This window comes from Periplaneta americana, chromosome 14 (assembly GCF_040183065.1).
Source record: "Periplaneta americana isolate PAMFEO1 chromosome 14, P.americana_PAMFEO1_priV1, whole genome shotgun sequence".
Lineage (NCBI taxonomy): Eukaryota > Metazoa > Arthropoda > Insecta > Blattodea > Blattidae > Periplaneta > Periplaneta americana.
In genome coordinates, this window is record NC_091130.1 from 38,208,464 (window position 1) to 38,231,930 (window position 23,467).

The following is a 23,467-nucleotide window of genomic DNA, read 5'->3' on the forward strand; positions in this document are numbered from 1 at the left end:
TGGTAGGAGAATGGTGATGGTAGTAGTATTAGTAGTAGTAGGAGAATGGTAGTAGTAGTGGTAGGAGAATGGTGGTGGTAGTAGTAGTAGTAGTGATAGGAGAATGGTGGTGGTAGTAGTAGTGATAGAAGAATGGTAGTGGTAGTAGTAGTGATAGAAGAATGGTAGTGGTAGTAGTAGGAGAATGGTGGTGGTGGTGGTAGTAGTAGTAGTGATGGGATAATGGTGGTGGTAGTGGTAGGAGAATGTTGGTGGTGGTAGTAGTAGTAGTGGTAGGAGAATGGTAGTGGTAGTAGTAGTGATAGAAGAATGGTAGTGGTAGTAGTAGGAGAATGGTGGTGGTGGTGGTAGTAGTAGTAGTGATGGGATAATGGTGGTGGTAGTGGTAGGAGAATGTTGGTGGTGGTAGTAGTAGTAGTGGTAGGAGAATGGTAGTGGTAGTGGTAGGAGAATGGTAGTGGTAGTAGTAGTAGTAGTAGTAGTGATAGGAGAATGGTGGTGGTAGTAGTAGTGATAGAAGAGTGGTACCGGTAGTGGTAGTAGTAGGAGAATGGTGGTGGTAGTAGTAGTAGTGATAGGAGAATGGTGGTGGTAGTAGTAGTAGTGATAGGAGAATGGTGGTGGTAGTAGTAGTAGTAGTGATAGGAGAATGGTGGTGGTAGTGGTAGGAGAATGTTGGTGGTGGTAGTAGTAGTAGTAGTGGTAGGAGAATGGTAGTGGTAGTGGTAGGAGAATGTTGGTGATGGCAGTAGTAGTAGTAGTAGTATTAGGAGAATGGTAGTGGTAGTGGTAGGAGAATGGTGGTGGTAGTTGTAGTAGTGATAGGAGAATGGTGGTGGTAGTGGCAGGAGAATGTTAGTGGTGGTGGTAGTAGTAATAGTAGTGGTAGGAGAATGGTGGTGGTAGTAGTTGCGGTAGGAGAATGGTGGCGGTAGTAGTAGTGATAGGAGAATGGTGGTGGTGGTGGTAGTAGTAGTAGTGATAGGAGAATGGTGGTAGTAGTGGTAGGAGAATGTTGGTTGTGGTAGTAGTAGTAGTAATAGTAATAGTAGTAGTATTGGTGGTGGTGGCAGCAGTAATGGTACAATAATAGCAGTGGTACTGATAATTTTTAAGAGGTTGTAGTTTTAACAATAGACGATGTTATTGCCCTTTCTTCCAAAAATGTTAGCACTACCTAAATGTATAGTGACACTATTAGTGGACCACTGACATGTTCTACTTATAGAATGTAGGGAGTGTACTAAGAGGTCCCCAGGGACTTCCATGCTGCTGAAACATTTCCTTGATTACGAGCCTTAGTGTGTGATCGCCCCTTCTTGACCCCGTGTCGTGGTAAGGCTTCCTGGCCGTCATTTCTGGGCTCACCGTCATACTTCCTGTTGCAGTCATTGTGTGAAGGCGGCAGAGGAAGTTGAGACGGGCCCCCATGCAGTAACTCGATAACATGGACAGGGGCGATGGAACTCTATAGTTCACCATATATGGCCACCGTGGATTTATAACTTGAAGAAGCGCCGGTCTGCCGGATATGTCCTGATATCCCAAATTAAAACCACTCGTGTTCCACAGAGCTCTTATCGCTGTGTTTACTTGTATTAATTTATAGTAGGTAAGGATTATATGCTGGAAATGTAAGTGGGAAGAAAATATGGTCCGGAAACCGGATGTGAACACACTATTAATTAACCAGTGGACAAGATTCTTATTTCAGAATTTATTGATGCTTTTATGTCGGACGTAGCTTACGTAATGATTCAGCAATGTTGGAGTTCAAAGTTTTCGTTTAAAATTGTATACAGACCATATACGTAGTTTTCATTTCTAAATTTCCCAATCCCTATGTTCTTGGTTTCTGCAAGAAAGGTGATTTGCTACGAAACAATCGATACGCAAAAGGATGACATGTCCTCTTTTTTAATCTTTTTATCCTGTCCGGCAGGCATTTAAAAAAAATTCAAATGTCCGGCATTTCGCATTTCAACTAGAATTAATATGAATATTGAATAATGTGCGATGTTATGCATAGAATATCTAAACAAATGGTGCAAACCTATGAAAGAATTTAACTGCTTTCAATGGTTGAAGATGGAGCATATAAAGGACATAAAATATGATGACCTATTGACATGCATTGAATTCTTACACTCTAAAAACGTCACTATTCATGATTCTAAGCTATTTTATCAATTTTATTCTGCAATGTACAAAGATATGCCAATCAAGTTAATTTGAACAAATACTTAAATTGAGATAAACAGTAGTGCAAATTCTTCAATTCCAATAGTTCTGCGAGCGCTGAAACTTTCTTAGAACTCTTAAAAATATGTCAATTCTATTTATTTATCTCAGGTCACAATGGAAGTGCTGAGACACTATTTTTCCCTAATATCTGCTCAATGGACAAAAGAACGAAATTGCATGCTAACGGAGATGGACAGAGGTATCATCATGGTGAAATATAATTTCAAGGACATGTCCTGTGAACAGTTCCATAGTTATTTGTTACAAGATAGAAGTCTGTCTCTTCAGGCTCTTGTGCACAAAGTGGTCTTCACGGATAAGTAGGGTACAGATGTAATACTAATCCAGCAACTAACGAGAAAACTGACTAAGGTGAGCCATTGTTTTTATCTTTAATTTTGTTCATACCAAGTTTTAAAAAGTCCTCCTTTTTCAGCAATGTCCTCTTATTTTAGATTCCATGTCCTCTATAGAATTTCTTCTCATGGTAACCCTATTGCATATCAACGGACGACTCTATAAAAAGAGCAGACATAGTTACGTTCAATAGAAAGAAGACGTTCGGATACATTTTGGACCCAACTGTGAGATTCGAGAAGGATGCTGCTCAAGCAGAAAAAGTAAAAAGGAGAACCAAAGATATTACAAACTATATAAGTTATTCCCTATTTTTGTGAAAAGTATGACATTCCAAATTGGAAAGTAATTGAGATTTTAATTGGAGCACGTGGTATCATTACAAAATTTTGTATTACTACATTCTCGCGTTTAAGGTTTAAATATTTCATCTTTATACAAAATGTTTTGAGAGATTCATAACTTACTTACAAATGGCTTTTAAGGAACCCGCAGGTTCATTGTCGCCCTCACATAAGCCCGCCATCGGTTCCCATCCTGCGCAAGATTAATCCAGTCTCTACCATCATATCCCACCTCCCTCAAATTCATGATAATATTATCCCCCCTCATCTACCGTCTCGGCCTCCTCAAAGGTCTTTTTGCCCCCCGGTCTCCCAACTAACACTCTATATGCAGTTCTGGATTCGCCCACATGTGGTACATGCCCTACCCATCTCAAACGTCTGGATTTAATGTTTCTAATTATGTCAGGTAAAGAATACAATGCGTGCAGTTCTGCGTTGTGTAACTTTCTCCATTTTCCTTAACTTCATCCCTCTTAGCCCCAAATATTTTCCTAAGCACCTTATTCTCTAACATCCTAACCTATGTTCCTCTCTCAAAGTGAGAGTCCAAGTTTCACAACCATTAAGAACAACCGGTAATGTTATAACCGTTTTTATAAATACTAACTTTCAGACTTTTGGACAGCAGACTGGATGATAAAAGCTTCTCAACCGAATAATAACAGACATTTCCCATATTTATTCTCTGTTTAATTTCCTCCCGAGTATCATTTATATTAGTTACAATTGCTCCAAGATTTCAACTTCTTCGAAGGATAAATCTCCAATTTTAATTTTTCCATTTCGTACAATATTATGGCCACGAGACATAATCATATACTTTGTCTGTTCGGGATTTATATTCAAACCTATCTGTTTAGGAATATGTATGATAAGAACTTTCTTGTGTTAAATTTTAACGTACCTTGTTAACATTTTACGACCTATTTTGGGTCATCTTCAGAATTGGTTTTTGTTGGTCTTGGCGCCTCTTGTTCCCTGTGAGGGTGCGTTCGTAGTGTAGAGTCAAATAGTGTATGTGTTTTGAAATTGAGTTGTGTGTTGAGAATATCGTCGGGGTGTGTTTTCGTGTGTCTGTATATTTCATATTGTTCTAGTGTGTTGAGTTTCTGGCTTTTTGATTGGATGTGGAGTATTTCCATGTCTGTGTTGATGTCTCTGTAGGTGTGGTTGGCATTTGTGATGTGTTCTCCATATGTGGAGGTGTTTTGTAATTTTGTTATGGCTGTGATGTGTTCTTTGTAACGTATTTGAAATGCTCTGCCTGTCTGTCCTATGTAGAAGTTGTTGCAGGTGTTACATTTGAGTTTGTATACGCCTGTGTGGTTCTATTTGTTTGTTTGTGTTTGTGTGTTGAGATGTTTTTGTAGAGTGTTATTTGTTCTGTATGCGATGTTGTAATTTAATTCCTTCAATGAGGTTGCAATTTTATGTGTGTTTTTGTTTTCGTATATTAGTGTGATGTATTTTTGTGTTTGTGTTGTATTCTTCTGTTTTTTGTGGTTTTGTTTTGTCTTACGTATTATTTTGTCTATTATGTTGTGGTTGTATCCGTTTTATTGTGCTATGCATTTGATTGTGTTTAGTTCTTCGTTGTAATCCTGTTGGTTCATTGTTATGTTGAGTAGTCTGTGTACCATTGTTGGGAATGCAGCTTGTTTGTGTTGTGTGAGGTGGTTGGATGTGTTATGTATGTGCGTTGTTGTCATACATATTCCGAAGTGATACAGTGTTAAAAGTTGTGTAATCAAGATGTACTATCTCTTTACTTGCTTCAAGTAAAATTCCCGTATTTTCCCTAATCGTTTGTGGAGTTTCTCCTAACATATTCACGTCATCCGCATAGACAAGCGGCTGATGTAACCCGTTCAATTCCAAACTCTCTCTGTTATCCTGGACTTTCCTAATGGCATACTCTAGAGCAAAGTTAAAAAGTAAAAGTGATAATAATAATAATAATAATAATAATAATAATAATAATAATAATAATAATAATAATAAATACGTTCCTTATCCTAAAGTACATATTATTACGCTTTCTATGCTTTACAGAATGAGACAGGTCCATATATTATGATGTTAATAAGTCATCTAACATTTTTGGATAACAATATTCTGGTTTTATCAAGAAGGAACGAGAACTGCTGGATTTGAGTCAAGACTCGGCTGTTTCGGGATTGGAGATCCGTGTGACATTTTCTACATTATACGCTAGCGGAGCGGAAGTGCCTTCTCCCCCCGAGGGTTCTGCGACGACGTGTGAGCGAGCGTACAGGAGCGGATGCTGCGCGCTCCGCCCCCCACCCCATTCTTATAACACACGAGAAAGAGACGGGAGACGACCACCAGCTTCTTTAAAATTCTGCTGCAAATCAGTTTTGTAGAAGACAAAGCGGCCATGAAAGTCCTTTCGTTTTAAAAGTTGAGCGTTGTGAACAGAGGGGGTCAATATGCATAACAGATATGGCCGAGAGAAGGAGGAATAGAAGGACGGAAGGAGAAAAATTGAAAAGGTAAAAAAATAATAAAGAAAAAAATTATTACATGTATGCTAGAAGAGAAGATGACAATGGAGACAGAAAATATAAGATGACAGAAATGGAAAACAACATGGTTAGTGATAATTAAAAAGAAAACGACAGAAGAAAAGGAGAAAGGAAGGAAGAAAGAAAGAAAGAAAGAAAGAAAGAAAGAAAGAAAGAAAGATAAAACAAAAAAAACAACAAATAATTGATTAAATGGCGATCTTACTCGTGTTAATTATGTAAGTATGTGTGGCTTACAGCTGTTTCGGTGTTACTTGACACCATCCTCAGAGCCTACTATACTGTTTTCGCTGTAAGAAAAATCCTAATGAGCGTATTCCGAATCTCACCGGTGAGCAATCCGATGGCACGGTGTTCCGAATTCCACCGATGACGTCATTGATGCTCCACCGGTGTCGCACCGGTGCCATCAACTTGCATAGGTGGTGGCAGTCTCCATCAGCCGCCATCAGTGAATCTGATTGGTTCTTGTATAGGGCGGGAAGTAGCAGACGAATAACATCGTGCACTGTTGTGTCATGGCGGTGTGTTCTGCTTTAGTTCTGCTGTATTGTTTGTAATGAGCACAACGTAAAAGCAATATGTTAATGGCTTATGAGCGAACATGTCAACGGACCAGTTATTACTACCGGTTTAAGAAATAAATTGTTTATGCTATCTTTTCTTTGAACGAGATGGGAGTACGAAAATTTCGCAAAATTTTGCTAGCGTAGCACAGACAACAACTTGTACAGTCGCCATGACAGCCATCGATCCTTCCAGCAGTTTTGTTCCTTATTTCGCTGCAACGTGACGTCATTGATGCCACCGGACCGGTGAGATTCGGAATACGCTGAATGTAAACATAAGCACGTTGCTGTCATACCCGTGATTGGCTCTCAGTCGAAACACTTACATGACGCAGGAAAATATAGTTCGTAATTGGAAACCATAATCTTGTATTATTTAAAAATAAAAAATTTAATTCTAGTTGTTAAATACGATGAAACATATAACTTCAATCATATGTAAAACGCTATATAGAAGAAAGCTACTTTTATATTTTGTTATGTACTATGAACGCGGATGAATACCAACAGTAATGCCGAGGTAGTCTGTTCTTGTAACAAGCTGGCGTCACTAGAGCTCGTAGTTGTTCACGTAAGCACGTGGTACTGTGAAGTATGGCTTCTGCATCCTCGGTGTGTGTGTGGTTATTAATCATAAGAGTAGAAACATTCTCAAAAGCGGACAAAAACAAAATAGTCTTAATTGTATATAATAAGTTAAGTGAGTTTTAATTGATGTAATTATAAAGTAAATGTCTCCTAAGCAAACGAATGCATAGTAGTGAGGATAGGCCTACTTGACGAGTAACGGGTAATGTTTAACATGAAACAGAATGTACAACAGTGAGCGGGAACACGTAGTGAGAATCTATGGCGCCAAACAGTGGCCAATGAAGCCTCACTTCAGTCCAGTGGCGGCTGATTGACTGAGGCAAGTGAGGCCGGGCCTCAGTCACTTGGCTTAATTGAAATCAAATTTTGTGTTTTTATATAATATATTATTTATTCTAATGAAGCATATAACTTATCGCTGTAGAAGCATTTGAAAACTTTGATGTATATAGAACTGTTTTGCAGTAAAATTTGTTCCTGAGGCCGGGATCGCTCGTGCCGGGTATGGCTCGTGATGTATATAGACTTGTTTTGCAGTAAAATTTGTTCCTGAGACCAGAATCGTTCGTGCCGGGTCTGGCTTAATGCATTTTATGTCCTTTCGCGGGCTTTGAGTTTACGCTTAAAACGTTGTAGCTGAGGCACAATTCGGCTGGCCTGGTCAGGTTTCACTCCTCCCATCCATGGGCCGGCCTCAAGGGTAGAGTGGGGTGGGAATAGCAGTGGTGACTTGTTTTCCTAACTAGGCCATAAATAACAAAATTTCAGCTCTTTGGCAGGCAGAGACCCACTCGATTCTCTCCCCTTATGTCTCAGTTTATGACATAAGCGAGGGTGTTCTACTATTGTACTTCGTAGTACAGTAGTGAATCTGGGCCAATGTTGTTATGTATTTTGGGAAAATATAAACAGAAACAAATGCGAGAAATAATGCTGGAGAAGTTAATTCATTGTTAGAGTGTCCTTTTTCGAGAAGAAATAATACTAAAAGAAAGGAAGTTTTAAATAAAGAGAGAGACTACCTACGACATCGCAGATAATTTTTCTGACACATAATCTTAAAATGCGAGTTTCTATTGCATCCTGGTATGGGCAACATACTGTAAATGGTTATGTGGTAATGTGGTGCAAAATAAACTTCTCTGTTGGCCTTGTTTGTTGCTGTCAAAGGAAAAAATAAAAAGAAAAGAAAGGAAGGGGAATTTCAACACATAATATGAGTTGCTTCATCATACTGAAACAATCACTGAAACTCACAGCATAACAGCTTATTTGGTGACTGAAATTATTATTTTTCTTGATAGTAATAAGAATAGACTAATAATAGTAATAATAATAATAATACAGTAATAATGATATTAATAATATAATAACAATAATAATTAATATCATAAACAAACATTTCCTATCGGAAGCACTTAAACTAGTTGCATCTGGCCTCACCGAGGATTTCGATCACCGGCCGCTACTGCTTCAGTCACGTGCTATTGTTTACATTAGGATTTTTCTTACAGCGAAAAGATTATAGATATCGGCGCTATCTCAACTTCGCTGCCTATTGTGTGGGTGCGTTCTTGTGATGAAGAGTTGTGTCAAATAGTGTGTGTGTGTTCTGAAATTGATCTGTGGGTTGAGAATTTGATTAGGGCAGCGAAGTTGAGATAGCACCGAGATCTAGTAGGCTCTGAGGATGGTGTCAAGTAACACTGAAACAGCTGTAAGCCACACATGCTTACATACTTAACACGAGTAAGATCGCCATTTAATCAATTACTTATATTCAAGTGTTAAAAATAGTGTACGAAAGATTCAACATGGAAAAAAAACAGGTGAGAAAATTAAATAAAGGTTAAAAAAAAAAGCCCAATTTTAAATGAAAATAAAAAAGTTCAAGAATTGAGAAAGAGAAAGAAATGGGAAAGAAACAGAAAACCAATAATGAAAGCTACTTTCTTTTCTTACTAATGGCGGGTACTTGAGTGATCATTCGCCCATATGAAGTCAGATGTGTAGGCCAATTCATCCACATAGTTGTTGCCAAGGGTGCGCCATAGGAGGTTGGTCTACGCTACACCTGCGATGAGATGAGCTGAGCTGAGCTGAGCTGAGATGAGATGAGATGAGATGAGATGAGATGAGATGAGATGAGATGAGATGAGATGAGATGAGATGAGATGAGATGAGATGAGATGAATAGGGGGCGGATGTTGATGACCTAAAAATCTACTTAAAATGATCAATAAAATGCTCTTAAAATAATGGAAAAATGACATGCAATTAAAAGAAAATGACATTTTAATATTATTCACCGTATTCGCAATACAACTTCTTAAAAATTAGTCACCTTGTTTCAATGATTGCCCTGCAAATGTTGGAGAGAGGAGGAAACTACCTGGAATTTGATTAAGATAAAGGAAAAGAGCTTGCAACAAAATGAAACTTTTATGGGAAAACTATACATTTTAATGAGAGTTTACAATGTGTTTCAATCAGGGGTGGTCCATGTCAGTGCCTTCATTCTCCCTCTCCTCCTTCCGCTCTTCACTTTTATTACCAGACCTTCCAAATGGGGAGTGTAAATGACAAAACAAATTGTGAGCGCAGCGTGCATTCTTACAATCTTTGTGTTAAAAATACTGTCTATTGTAGTACATCCCTTCCGAACCATATTGGGTACACAACGTCGTATTGTCCAGGAAACGGTGAAAGTTTCCCCCCTTCCAAACATAAATTCTAAAGACCCCTCGTACCAATAAAATAACAGTAGTGGTCAAAGCTCTTAAAGTAAGCTGTTGTCAAGCATTTTATATTACTTCTGTTGTGTGAGGTGAAACCTTCAGTGAAATGAGGGATGGACTTTAGAGTTTGTTCCGAACTATAAAACTCAAACTTCACTGTTATTGACTTATTCAGTAGGTAATTACTAGCAGGGTCTATTACTGATCTGTTTGCTTAGAAAAAGATTTAACAGGTCTATATGTAAAAGAGGAAGTAAAATGCATTAAAAATGATCTAAAAGTTCTTCAGAATATTAAATATGACAAAAAATGCCGAAAAAATGTAAAAATGACCTATTAGTTCAAAAATGTAAAAATATGCAATATAAGAAATTAATTTTTTACATCTTGAATCTTTCGTACACTACTTTTAACACTTAAATATAAATGATTGATTAAATGGCAAACTTACAAGTGTTAATTATATGTATAAGCACTTATATTTAAGTGTTAAAAGTAGTGTACGAAAGATTCAAGATGTAAAAAATTAATTTCTTATATTGCAAGTTGTACAGGGACATCATTTTATTTTTACTAACATTTTTAATATTAACCTGGCTATACCTTTCTATTAACGATTGAAACAGGAAACACCGTTTGCTACCCTTTCCACGACGGAGTTCGATGATACTGGCGTAAAATACAAATCACTTTACTAGGTATAGGAGGGAAGAAAAGTGGTTCATCCATTTATGTAAACTAGGAAATATCGCAATTTTGAGTTTGATAGTTTTCATTAGGCTTCAGTTCTTTTGTGCATATTATCGCACTATAGACTATTGTACCTAATTCCAATTACCAGTTTCGTCCTTCGTACGAGTAACTCATGTTGAAATAATTCTGTACCTACTCTATAAAAGAGTACCTTACGTATTGTAAATTCAATCTTCACTTCTGCCCGATCTGAAAAGATAAAATCACTCAGAAATGCTATCTACTGTTCGTTCAAGTGGTTTTGTCGCAGGGTTGTAGAAAGGGGGGGGGGACGGAAATCACGTGACAGTTAATTACTTAAGGAGGCCCTTTTATTTAAGTTATTTTAAACACTTGAATAATATTACGTAGACGTCCAATTCCTAAAAGAAATTATTGTTTTCAGAAAAGAGCTAAGATAGCTCAGCTACTAGACTTTACAAAGGAGCGAACAGAAGCAGGTGGGGGAAACCGGGATGCGACATAGGGAAACGGACGACAGTACCCGTACGAAAATATGATTCAATATTGAAAGCTCTTTCGTCACTTGAAAACGCGAACATATTTCTGAAACGTCCCCCAAGTGCCTTCATGGCATGTTACGGGGATACCTTTACCTTTACCTTTACCTTTTTTACTATACTCAGTAACTCAGTACTGCTTACGCGCCCTCGGCTCTGTGTCGTGAACGGTTTGAAGTTTACTAGTAGAAGGGGTGGGAGTGAAGTACATTCCAAAACTCAGGTACAATAAAAATTGAAGTAAAAATAAAATGATGTCCCTGAATAATTAACACTAGTAAGTTTGCCATTTAATCAATCATTCAATTTTTTACGTCGATATTAACATAGAAAGGATTTCTACATTAATAGGCATCGTGATAATGTGAAAAATAAGTTGACTTTTCATCAACATCCGCCTCCTAGTGATGAAGATTTGTTGGAATGCAACCGGAGCAACCGAAGCTCCCGGAAAAAAAAAACCCTATGTTACTTGGATCACGGGCTTGCCCAACACAAGTTATAAATCGGAGGGTGCAGCGGGCATATATATATACTGACAAGTCATGGGCATTATTTGTAGTTTTTTGAAAAAAGTCCTACACGATTCCCTAGATAATGCGATAATTTAAAAATGACATAAGCGCAGCTGAAACACCCAAACAGATAATTCTGCATATTTAAAGTTAGCAGACTTATTGCTACTAACGGAAGAAAATCATTGGTAACAATAAGTAGGCCTGTAAAATACGATGGCATGGAAATAATGTTTTAAACAAGGACATTCCTGGAATGGCTATACTAGCGATAGCTGTCAGTATTTAAAATGAATCTCTTTACAGAATGCGTTTAAATTTCAGGTACTGAATAAAAACGTAGAATACAACTTCCAAAGGAAGACTATGAGTAGAATTGATGTGAAAATAAGATAAGCATCAATCAGAATATAAAGAGATCTGTGGAACAAACATCACGACAGATTCTATTGAACAACCTTCCATGCACTGAATGATAAATACTATTGAATTAAGGATGGTCCTTACCCTCAACTGGTCACTGCAAGAAGAAAATTCTAAGCGATACGATACAGGATTACATGAAAAAATGTTAAAATAAATATGAAAAAATAAACCGGATTTAACTATTAAGAAGTATTTTCTTAATTTCATCAACTCGTGATTTGTCACCGATGTCAGGAGTTTTATTTATGACATCCTATAATATCCCTGTTTCAATAATAAAAAAAGTACGTATAGCCTAGAATTTGACAATAATTTAACTTTCAAACCTGATATCTCAATGCTCATTAAGTCTGCTTACAAATCACTTACATACTTACAAATAACTTTTAAGGAACCCGGAGATACATTGCCGCCCTCACATAAGCTCGTCATCGGTCCCTATCTTCAGCTACATTAATCCAGTCCCTACCTACCCCATTTCCCACAAATTCAATTTAATATTATCGTTCCTCAAAGATGTTTTTCCAACTAACACTCTATATTCACTTCTGGATTCATCCATACGAGCTACATGCCCTGCCTATCTCAAACGTCTGGATTTAATGTTCCTAATTACAGTATATCAAGTGAAGAATACAATGCGTGCAGTTCTGCGTTGTGTAACTTCCACCATTCTCCTGTAACTTCATCCCTGTTAGCCCCAAATATGTTCCTAGGAACCTTATTCTCAAACAGTCTTAATCCCTGTTCCTCTCTTAAAGTGAGAGTCCAAGTTTCACAACCATAAAGAACAACCGGTAATATAACTGTTTTATAAATTCTAACTTTCAGGCTTTTGACAGCAGACTAGATGACAAAAGCTTCTCAACCGAATAATAACATGCATTTCCCATATTTATTGTGCGTTTAATTTCCTCCCGAGTGTTATTTATATTTGTTACTGTTGCTCTAAGCTATCTGAATTTGTCCACCTTTGCAAGGATAAATGTCCAATTGTTATATTTCCATTCCGTACAATATTCTGGTCACGAGACATAATCATATACTTTGTTTTTTCGAGATTTACTTCCAAACTTATCGCTTTACTTGCTTCAAGTAAAATTTCCGTGTTTTGCCTAATCGTTTGTGGATTTTCTCCTAACATATTCACGTCATCCGCATAGACGAGAAGCTGATGTAACCTGTTCAATTCCAAACCCTGTCTGTTACCCAGTAATTTCCTAATGACATATTCTAGAGCAAAGTTAAAAAGTAAAGGTGATAGTGCATCTCCTTGTTTTAACCCGCAGTGAATTGGAAAAGCATCGGACAGAAACTGACCTATACGGACTCTGCTGTACGTATCACTGAGACACATTTTAATTAATCGAACTAGTTTCTTGGGAATACCAAATTTACTAAGAATATTATATAAAACATATCTCTTAACCGAGTCATATGTCTTTTTGAAATCTATGTATAACTGATGTACTGTAACCTTATACTCCCATTTTTTCTCCATTATATCTCAAATACAAAAAATCTGACCAATAGTCGCTCTATTACGTCTAAAACCGCACTGATGGTTACCAAAAATTTCATCTAGATATGGAGTTTATCTTCTGAAAAGAATATTGGAGAAGCTTTTGTACGACGTCAACAAAAGTGATATTCTTCTAAAGTTACTACAGTTAGTCTTGTCACTCTTCTTAAAGATAGATACAATTATGGTCTCCTTCCAATGTTCTGGTAAAATTTACAGTCTTCGAAATAAGAGTCTTTGTTTTTGCGTATTGCCTTCGGTACAAGGGGAGAAATTACTTGAATGCCAATCGCACAGTGCAAGAGTTCGGAATCCTCTTCTTGCGATGACTGTGGCAGTCCCACTCAATGTGCAGGCTTTTCACATTTTTCGGCATTCCTGTCCTAATGACTAGGGCTAGGATTTTGATGAATTTGCATCTTTTTTCTAGTAAGCCAGAAACATAGCTGCTTTAGTATTTATATTTTACGTGATAAACTGAGTGTTTTAGGACGTATTTGTTAGGGATTTTTTTTTGCATTTTTTGCCTGTTTCAACTCATAAGAGCATTTTTTGTTTTATTCGGCCATTTTTTAGGCATTTTCATTTAATTCTGGTCATAAATCCCCATAATTAATGTAAAATAATGTTTATTTCCTTTGATATTTTCTTTACATATTTTGTCCATTAATACACATTATTTTGTATTTAATATTTTCATCGTTTTCCTACAGAAATATTGCCATTTTAACGTAGTACACCCTATGTAATGGATCAGTCCAACCACCCCTACAATATAGACTCCTCTATACCTGCTAATTCCGGGTAAGAGTGGCCTTGTGGTAGACTACATGGAAACTAAAAATAAAGTAAATCCAAGCGCTACAGCCCATGAAGGGCCAAGACCGACTAGCTGACTGCTAACCTCACGTCCACATGCCGACGTAGAGGTGAAAGATCATACTTGGAAACTACAACAGGTAAAATAATTAATTAAAGTATACTACTTATAAAAAATTATGTAAAATTTAATTTAATTACTAGTCTAAATATTAAGTAGTACAAAACGTCTTTTCCTACTAGGCCAATTACGTAAGATCAATTTTTAGGGCATTTTCGAAATATTTTTAGGGCATAAATGCATTGTTTTAGGACATTTTTTCATGATTTAAAGATCATCAAAATCCTAGCCCTACTAATGACATTCCGTCTTGCTTCTTCCCCTCCTCGTCATATGTGCATGCATGTATGTACTGCCCGTGTCTCACGTCCTGAGCCGAGAGTTCCCTAGTGCTTATAGCCACGCCTCTTAGGTCTGATCGGATCGTCACGGTAGTTGCAGTGTGCGGCACGGTAGCATATTACATGTGCTGAAAACATCCTATGCCATTCCATATGTGGACGTAGGCCTATGTAGTACGGACGTGTGTTAGGAGGTCCGTCCAGAAAGTAAGCTTTCCTAGGGATCTTTAAAGAACGAAAACACAATTTCATGGAAAGATTTATTGGAATAGATACAGCAATATTTACTACATTTTCATGGAATATTCAATTCGATCTGAATACGATCCGTACTGAATATGATCCCCGTTTTCATGCAATTTTCGATACGTATTGAAAACGATCTGAGTACAGAAACTGAAGTTTCGAAATGTAGTTACGTTGGTTAACATGTCATCGACATAATGGTAATATCGACTTTAAGGAAAATACGAAATATTATGTTTTACAGCACTCTTTTTCAACATACATATTTTCCTCGCTGTTGGTAAAACACCTGACACATCAAACAAATGACGATCGATCACGCGCTTAGCGTATTGAGATTGTATTGAATACGATACCAGTTTTCATGGAACTCAATTCGAACTGAATCCGATCCGATCCCACTTTTTAGGTGTATCTACCTTGAGATTCAGATCGAATTGAATCCCCTGTTTTCATGAATATTTCAATACGGTAAGTGTATTCAGATCGCTCTGAATACTCCATGAAAACGTAGTAATTGTTGAACTATTTTTCAACATATTCCTCATCCGGATTGAGGCATTTGTCATACCGTGGGATCAACTTTTGAATCCCTGTGGCTCAATTCCAGTGGAGAATGTATTGAAAAATAGCTAAACAAAAATTGCTGTATCTGCTGTAATAAATATTTCCACGAAATTGTATTTCTTTTCTGTCAACGACGTCAGGGAAACTTATTTTCTAGACACGCCTCGTACGCATGTATAGAACTACGCACGAGAATACGAAAAGAAGTACACGTTATTTTAAGAAAATGAAAAAAATTAAAGCGTAACTAGGCCTAACCTTCCAATACTATTAATACTCTATATAAAACTCTAGTTAGGAGTAAACTAGAATATACGTCAGTTCCAGTCCCATCAGATGTAAATAGAAAGGATACAGAAAAGATTTTTACGCTACTCATATTAAAAAAAATCACGTGTCGTCTTATGAAAAGCAAATTTTATACAATCAGTTACTTTTTTAATTTAATTATAAAACTTTAAAATCTAGACGATTAATAAATAGCCAAATTTTACTCTGTAAGACTGTTAACGGTATATTGAATAACTGTGATTTTTTTCAATTCCTTCAGTTCAATGTAAAAATGAATTACGTCATAGGCAACCTTTTGTTATTCCAATTCCTAGAACTGTTTTCTTCAAGAACTCTCCATTGTTTGTTATGTGTAATAGTTACAACTCCCTGTCTTTAAACTGTAATTCTCAATTAGATTTCAGTTTAAAAGTTAAAAAATTTCCTACAATATTAAAAAGAATTGTATTTCCTTAGATGTTTAAATTATGAATAAGTTTATTATAATGTTTTTACTCTAGCTTTTAAATGATTTTGCATTATTATATTGACATTATTTTGTCACTATATTAACTGCAATATTATATTCTAGCATCTATTATGTATATTTCTTTCTTCCGTTTGTGTTGTTTGTTTTGTTTTTTCTTATTATGTATTTTGTTATGTATCAATGTAAGCCACCTGTAATTGGAAGCTTGCTTCTGTTGGTAGTGGATTTAAAATAAAATAAAATACAATGGATATAGTTTAATTTATTTTTATTTTTAGTGGGTTATTTTACTGCGCTTTATCAACTTAACTAGCGTCTGAATTATATGAAGGTGATAACGCCGGGAAGTGAGTCCACGGTCCAACTTCGAAAGTTACTCAGCAATTGCTCTTAGTAGGTTGGGGGCAAACCTCGGAAAAAATCTCCAGCAGGCAACTTGTCGCAACCAGAATTTGAATCCGGGCCGACTCGTTTCACGATCAGACACGGTAACCGTTACTCCACAACAGTAGAATAATTTATATTTATTACAGAACACGATGAATGAATTGTTTCTTAGAAGTAGAAACATCATGGCCTGGTACAAGAATGTAATGAGGAATGTTTTCTCTTTACAGTCTGAATTGTTTTAACATTCCTGATTCTGAGAACCATAATTAGTCAAGTGTACATTACTTATCACTTAAATGGTCACCTGAGCCACGTTGCAGGTCATTCTCTTGTATCCTCAGTCTCTGTCTATGGGATATTTATGCACCATAAATTACCTCAATGTTTGGCGTGCATGACTACATACGTCGTTTTCGTGTTTAATTTATAAAATGAGTCACAAATACTATATAAGAACAAAATCCGGGCCAGGGGTCGGTCGTAATTTCGGCCCCGTCGTAAAACTGGCAGCCGTAAAATAGGGGTCACTGTACATAAATTTTCAGATATGTTTATCTTATAGTTTTATTGCTATTTCGCCGTCGACTACTTTCACAGGAGTGAACACAAAGTTGTTAAATAGAAAGTCCCAACGGATAATCACTTGAAGTTGAGCTAAGAGAATGGTCAGTCCGTCACCAGATTACGATACTGTAAAGATATCTTTAGCGTTTCGTCTTTCTTCTGAAAGGCCTTATATAAATGTTAAGGGAAAAAAATTACGGTCATAAACAAAGTCGCGAGATTTTACAATAAAACCCACTTATCCACAGGTAACTATGAGAAAAATCTGCGATATGACCAACGATGGATCTGTCGTGATGCGAGATAATTAATATAGCCAGATATTAAACCATATTTTATAGGTACTAAAAGTGTTGCGGCTACGGCCACAATGTTTGTCCATGAGAAATAATAAAGGAGAGGTCTGGAAAACAGCTAACAGTGGAGAAAGAACGCTACAAATTTCGAAATGTATACAACGAAGTTTTGTTAGAATGAACATTAATAAGTTTTCTAATAATATATTAGTAATAATAATGTTACCAATTTCATTTCATTTCATATAAATGGAGGAAAAGAAGGCTCATATAAATGGAGGGAAAGAAGACAGAGGACGGACACTGGAAAGTTTTCTTTTCTGAATCGTACTATCAGGGACTGGAATGCTTTACCTGCAGACTTACTAAAGGCTTTACCAATAACCAAAAATGTATTTAAAAATAGGCTTAAGGACTTTACTAATAGACGGTAGTATATTATTCACACTATTTTATTATTCGAAGTGTTGTATCAGTGAAGAAGTGTGTTGTGTCAGTGAAGTGTGTAGTGTCAGTGAAGTCTATTGTGTAAGTGAAGTGTGTTTGTGTCAGTGAAGTGTTGTATCAGTGAACTGTGAAGTGTGTAGTGTCAGTGATTAGGTTATTTTACGACGCTTTATCAACAGCTTTGGTTATTTAGCGTCTGAATGAGATGAAGGTGATAATGCCGGTGAAATGAGTCCGGGGTCCAACACCGTAAGTTACCCAGCATTTTCTCATATTGGGTTGAGGAAAAACCCCGGAAAAAACCTCAACCAGGTAACTTGTCCCGACCGAGAATCGAACCCGGGCCACCTGGTGTCGCGGCTAGACGTGCTAACCGTTACTCCACAGGCGTGGAGTAGTGTCAGTGAAGTCTATTGTGTAAGTGAAGTGTGTTTGTGCCAGTGAAGTGTTGTGTCAGTGAGGAATTGTGTCAGTGAAGTGTGAAGTATGTAGTGTCAGTGAAGTCTATTGTGTAAGTGAAGTGTGTTTGTGTCAGTGAAGTGTTGTGTCAGTGAGGAAGTGTGTTGTGTCAGTGAGGTGTGAAGTGTGTAGTGTCAGTGAAGTCTATTGTGTAAGTGAAGTGTGTTTGTGTCAGTGAAGTTGTATAGTTCATAGTGGCTGTGCAAAGTATTTGAACAGTGAAATGGTTTTGAAGTGTCAGTGAAATCAGGATAGAATCAGTGCAGTGAGGGAGTTGATAGCGAAATAAGTGTAGTGCCGAAAGGTACTTGTGCAGGTATGAACTTAGGGTTAAGATACAAATTATATTTACTATTTTAAGTGATCGTGCTTCATTTAATTTAGGATGCTCCTTATTGTTATTATTATTATTATTATTATTATTATTATTATTATTATTATTATTATTATTATTATTATTATTAGTTGTCGGCCTTAACTCTGCCAGCTAAAATAAATCATTATTATTATTATTATTATTATTATTATTATTGAGTGTAATTAGTTACCACTCCCACCGGGTATATACCCATTTGCAGTGTGAATATATGCATACATTTCATCTACCTATCCATATATCAGTATACAATATCAGTTCATTCGATCCATTAATTTATATACCAATTCCATCCATCCATCCATCCATCCATCCATCCATCCATCCATCTATTCCGTTTACAAAACCGCACAATCTATATAACAGTATAATCCAACCATTCACCATTACAATCGATGCAGTCAATCCACCAGCACAATTCATTCACCGAATCATCCACGCACAATATCAATCAATTCAAACAAATCCATATATTCTTCGAACCATCCAACTCATTAACAAAATCTATCCAATATATTCATCTAATCTACTCGTATATGTTCATCGGTCCAGCTAATCAATTTATCCAATCTATCGAATGCACATATCAAATTAGTCTAATCTATCAAATCTATTCGTCCATTCATTTTAACCTTGTAAATTACTCATTCAATTAACATAATAATGTCATGCTACGGGGTCAAACGGAAAGTCATGAGCAACCCATTGTTAAAAATCTTAATTTTTATTTTTTAGACACTTTTCAACATAGTCTCCATTTCTTTGCACACATTTTCTCCGCCGTTCTGTAAGTTTAAAAATTCCCTTGCTGTAAAAGTTCGTTTCATCTTCCCGAAGACATTGACGCACTGTTTTCCGCATGCCCTCCAGCGTCTCGTAGCGTTAGCCTCGCAGCTGCTCATTTACAGAACCGAAAAGATGGTAGTCAGAGGGTGCCAAGTCAGGACTGTAGGGAAATTGCGCAAGAATCAGTGTTAAGCCACATGTTATCGTGTTGCAGGATGATCTTCTTTCCAGGGCGTTTCTCGCTCAATGCACGACGGAGCTTCAGAATATAGTGGACAGCATTTATGGTCTTTCCAGGTTGAAGAAATTCAACCAAAATGCATCCCAGAACTCGTCAACTCTTTCCTTGTTGCGTTCCGTGGAGGCAGCTCGAGGGCGACCGCTACGAGGCTCATCTTGGATGCTCGTGTTCCCACCTTCTAAATGTTTCACCCAACTCCTAACACTGTTGGCGCCCATGCACACATCTCCGTATACACGCTGAGGTATGAGATGAATTTCAGCAGTAGATTTTTCTCCTTTAACAAGGAATTCAATGACAACACGCTGTCGAAACGAACCACTGCTGTCAACCATTTTGCAAACATTGCCTGCGGTCACATGATAGAAGTTAATGACGTCACAATATGTCAATACATAGTGTAAAGTCTGTAGATCTTGATCATATAATCGTTTTTGTTACATTGTTGCAAATGAAATTATAGAAATGTGTTGCTCATGACTTTCAGTATGACCGTCTGTATTTATCCTTCCAATAATCTCACTCATTCTACCCATATAATTTACCCTGCCAACCCACTTAACTATCCATCCGACGCATTCACCCAATTCAAACAACTGATTCACTCAATTCGTCCAATCCATGTACTCAATTCGTCAAATACACCTATTCCATTTGAAGGGTTCAGAGCCATTGTGGGCCAAGCGCCATTTATTAAAAACGGAGAAAGCAAGGGTTAAAGGTAAGTGAATACCATAGTTTAATGAAGATTGACATATCATTTAGTTTTAATGTGCATACTTTACATTACTTGCTATATGTTTCCATTGAATTATGGTAATAACTTTATTTTAACCCTAGTTTTCTACGGTTTTAATAAATGGCGTTTGGCCCGCTATGGTTCTGAACCATTCATATATCCTATTTACTACTAAATTTCCGGGGTTCGTACTATCACCTTCTACATTTAAATATCTGGTAATCATCATGATGCTATATTTTTTTTGGTAGGCTATTTTACGACGCTTTATCAACAGTTCAGGTTATTTAGCGTCTGAATGAGATGAAGGTGATAATGCCGGTGAAATGAGTCCGGGCTCCACCACCGAAAGTTACCCAGCATTTGCTCATATTGGATTGAGGGAAACCCTCGGAAAAAACCTCAACCAGATAACTTGTCCCGACCGGGAATCGAACCCGGGCCACTTGGTTTCGCGGCCAGACGAACTGACCGTCACTCCACAGGTGTGGACTTGGTGCTGTAACAACAATGTCGGTGTTCATTATTAATAACATCAAATTTACGAGCATTATAGGGCTATTAACTTTAGAACTACAATTAATCAGGTTTAGAAAATAATCACTGGAACAACCTTAACAAAAGTCAGTGTTTTCCAACAGAAGAATCTTACTACACAGTCGGAATATTTAAGTACATAGCCGTGGAATTTGTGTCTGTCGTGCTTTGTTTCCGAAGTGAGCATCTGTCAAAGGCAGAGCGACGTTGGACATGTGATGGTTATCGCGGCGTTACGATCGCGGCAAATTGATGTGATTACGAAGAAGCTGTGCTATCCCACAGCGCTAACACTTGGTGTTGAAATTTCAAGTATTAGGTAGAGAACAATCACACAAATTCCGGCTAAATCATTGAATATAGCCCACAGCATAATATATTACTCAATAATGAATTATTTAAATTCTGAAGACGAAGGTAATGTGCAGATTCCATTCCACATCTCATACAAAAAGAATGGGAACATAACTTGCAAGATACTGCATTATAGATTACATCATAAAATAACTTTATAAAGCAACATCAACATATTCTGAGATTGTAAGACGAAATCCATTTAAATATTACAGAAAAAAAAACATTACATTGGACAAGATCACATCATTATACAATATTTTATTCATTACTGATATCTACATTTTATTACAGGTATCTAAATTTAATTTTAAATTGTACGTCTTTGCTTTGTAACGTGTTGTTTATGAAGAAGTTTATAAATGAATGAATGCATGGATTTTCTTCTTCATCATCATCTTCTTCTTCTTCTTCCCTTCAAGTATTAGGCCAAATGGCCTGTTACGATCTCACAGTTGAATTTTCAATCCAGCGCTTCTTTGGACGACCGAGAGATCTCTTCCCGTTTGGACGATAGTGGAGCATGACTTTTGGGATTCTATCTCTATGCATGCGATGGAGATGATTTATCCGGTTGTTCTGATAATTTTTTACATGATTAATTACAGGTTCTAGTTGTAATTCTCCCATTACAGCTTCATTACGTTTGTGATCCCATTTCGTATATCCCGCTATATATCTCATAAATTTCATTTCATTAGCCGTTATTCTGCTTTCGTCTTTCTCCTCAATGTCCATGCCTTACTGCCGTAACAAAGTACAGGTCTCGCCAAGGTCTCGTATAGGCGAATTCTAGTATGCCTTTGTACTAGGGAAGGTTTCATAATGTTGTTAATTATTCCCATTGTTTTGGTGTATTTAGAAATTTTCTGTGAAATGTCTAATTCATCGAAAAAAAATAATGTGCATACGAGATATGTAAAATAATTTACTCTTTCTAATATTTTTTAATCTAAACATATTTTGCTAGGCACAGGGTATTTTCCGCAGAAGGCCATAATTTTAGTTTTTTCTTTATTGATTTTGATATCATATTTAATTCCAATATATGGAAAATATTCTTAAATGTATGGATTTTATGGTTGCTAATGTGTTGGTTGTCATGAAAGGTTTTAATTTACACCAGTGAATTAAACAGTTTTAATTCAGTGTAGTGAATAAAGCCATTGTTTAGGTTCCTATGGACGATGAAATAAAGACAAGTTTAGATAACAGTCATGGATAAAATACAGAGCGATCCAAAAGTCGCGCAAATCTTCATAATACGTTCACATATAATTATGAAAATAAATTTATTATGTTTACTTACATCAGTTGTCATATGCGTTACATCATTTTTCACAACATATGCTTAAAATAGCAGCCCCGTTCAGTAATGCATGTACGAACCCTTTTTTACCAAGTTTCCGGCCACTTTTTTGAGCACGCGTACACTGATGATGTTAATCTCCGTTATGTTCCTATTTAGTTCCTCCAGAGTGTGCGGCCTGTTTTTGTATACCCTTCCTTTAAGATAACCCCACAGGAAGAAATTTGGGGACGTCAAATTGGGGGAACGTGGGGGTCACAATCCTTGAGAAATGATACGCTCACCAAAAAAATACTTGCTCAAGAACTACATTGTTTCATTAGATGTGTGACATGTGGCACTGTCTTGCTGGAACCAACAATCACGTTCATCCCTGTCAAGAAGTGCTAATCAACATTCCCTAAAACGGCGATTAATCTCGTTATGGTCGAATTATTAGGCACTGCCACATCCGGATAATTCCTACGAAATTCGTCTACAACACGTGCATAAGAACGACTGGAAAAATAATGTTCAACAGTGAAAACTCGTTGCTCTTGGGAAAACGACATGTTTGCCGAGCAATACACAAGGGACTACTGCAAGCATCAGTGTATACATACACATCACAATGACGTTTAGATTTGTTGCTGTTAATACGCATGATGCTATCTAGCGGTAGCCGATAGCATTTTCCAACTGCACTACTCAACATACACTATAATTTTAATTGCGCGACTTTTGGTAATATAGGCCTACATATACTTGTATGTATGTATGTATGTATGTATGTATGTATGTATGTATGTATGTATGTATGTATGTATGTATGTATGTATGCGTGTGTGTATGTATGTATATATGTATGTATGTATGTATGTATGCGTGCGTGTGTGTATGTATGTATGTATGTATGCGTGTGTGTATGTATGTATGTATGTATGTATGTATGTATGTATGTATGTATGTATGCGTGTGTGTATGTATGTATGATTGTAATGATAGGCTTAAGGTAAAAAATTAGGTTTACTTCAGTTAATTAGGTTATTTTAAAGTGTAATTTTTTTTTTTTAATTTAGTATTCTCTC